Here is a 1992-nt window from a genome sequence, read left to right on the forward strand (position 1 = left end):
TATTTGTGACTCTCTCAACAAACTTGCTGAGATCTAATCACAGATGATTTAAATCCATGGCCATCGTGTCCAATATAGCCTCCAACGCAAATCTGGAGCCCGGTAAAGCCGCCAGAATCTCTGCAGCACCCTGGTTGGGTTCCCACTCACACACCAAACAACATCGCCCAGTGGACTCCCCTTAACCACTCCGGTCTCCTAGGAGGACATAGAGTGTGTCCAGCTTAAGCACAGGTGCCATTCTCTTTTGTCCCAACAGGTGCAATTGTCTATCAAAGGGCCCTCTCACCTGAGTTACTGCACCACCTCAGGCACCATAGGTACCAACATGGGTTCCGTGGAGCATCTCACTGTCACCTGTACACACCCCTCAGCAGTTCCCTCTTCGCAAATGGCATACATAGTCAGATCTTTACCACAGTAGCAGAAAATTCCAGGCACTTCAGTCTCTGGCAGTGTGTCTATGGCTTACTCCCGCCAGGCTGGTGTCGAGGGGGTTTAAGAAAACGAGTCTCTCCTCTGTTGTGGGGGCGTACATTAGGAGTGTTATCCTGATAATAGATTTTTTGTGGCATTTACTTCCTTTCTGGTGTATGGTTCACTGTGCACCATTTTAATAGGTAAAAAAATTACTGGACATTGTTGTTTGGATTGTAACGGTTATATCAGTGCACTTGTTTGTTTAGGAATGTGAGTTTGAATTATCAGACCGTTTTTTTTTTTTTTTTTCGGAAGCAGATAAACATATGTGCGGTTAAAGATAGTGAATCCAATTGGGGATTATAAAGAACTCATAATGGAGCATTTTTAAAAGGTATGTTCAATTAATATTATACACTGTGTTGTAGAGATACATAGGACAAGGAATTATAGACTAACCAGGGATTCTTATGTGGATCTATCTCTTTTTCCTAATATAGTTTGATAAGAAGATTACAAAGTCGTGTTTGGAAAGATAAAAACGGTCACATTGGAACACACCATAGGGAGGACAATATAAGAAAAGGATAAACACAAGAGATAATATAAATATGGATGAAGTCTTAGATTAGGTAAGACTCGATAATTTGAGTGACATCAATTAGGTTTACTAGAATTATCATGTCGAATAACTAATGACCTAATATCTTGCCATTAGAAAATCGAAATTGAAGAGAGAAGATTTACTATAGGAAGATACTTTGTCATAATAAGGACCAATCATGTTAAAATGTAGGTATGTCCTTCATTGTTTTATTTGATTATAATAAAATAATTTAGAACATTTAGAACATGATTTGAAGCAGAATAGTTTGAGATGTTTTTGACATGAACATTACTTTGCAATTGATTCTAATTGTATAGACAATTTACTGTGTTTCCACGACTGTCTAATGTCAGAGTCCTGGTACAGTAAATATAGAATGGAGATAGGCAAGAGATAGTGTAACAGAATTAAAAAACTGTTCAGATATTGAATAATGTATGGATATTTGTTCATGTTAGAGATACTGATAAGTGTCTATGTGTACTTTTTCTTGCAGCCCTGATGAAGTCCAGCATAGGACGAAACACGTAGGCTGACAAGACTATATGATATTGAACAGATGATACTGTTGTAAAGTTTGCTGGAATTAAACTGAATATCATATATCAACCGGAACCTGGCCTGTCGATTATTCTTTGGATATATGTCAATCAAGGACTAATATAATTGGGGATACTGAAAAGACGCTCCTTTCGCTTTATTAATAATTGTCTTTTGAATAGTGGCCTAACTGTATTTAGAATATTTAAATTGTGACTTGTGCACACATGGTTTAATCCCTCTGAAGAACCAGAATAACCCCCTTACTGGGTCGCGGTGGCGGGGGAACCGCCCAAGTCTTCCATACCTTCCATACTTAGTAAAAGGAGACACAGGAGCCTTCGTCTGCAGGAGGAACCCACGATTTATTAAATAGCCCGGGCTATGGGCAGAGTCCCAAGCAAGTCAGAGACAAAACCCAGGAG

General features: G+C 39.0%; 1 long non-coding RNA gene across 1 annotated transcript; it reads left to right on the forward strand.

Moving 5' to 3' along the window:
* The first annotated feature begins 932 nt into the window (after window positions 1-932).
* Window positions 933-1639, forward strand: LOC144824576 (uncharacterized). The gene is made up of 3 exons (XR_013609019.1): window positions 933-1052; window positions 1139-1212; window positions 1524-1639. It is a non-coding gene; the product is annotated as an uncharacterized LOC144824576 (long non-coding RNA).
* The last annotated feature ends 353 nt before the right edge of the window (window positions 1640-1992 follow it).

This window comes from Lissotriton helveticus, chromosome 3_1 (genome assembly GCF_964261635.1).
Source record: "Lissotriton helveticus chromosome 3_1, aLisHel1.1, whole genome shotgun sequence".
Taxonomy (NCBI): Eukaryota; Metazoa; Chordata; class Amphibia; order Caudata; family Salamandridae; genus Lissotriton; species Lissotriton helveticus.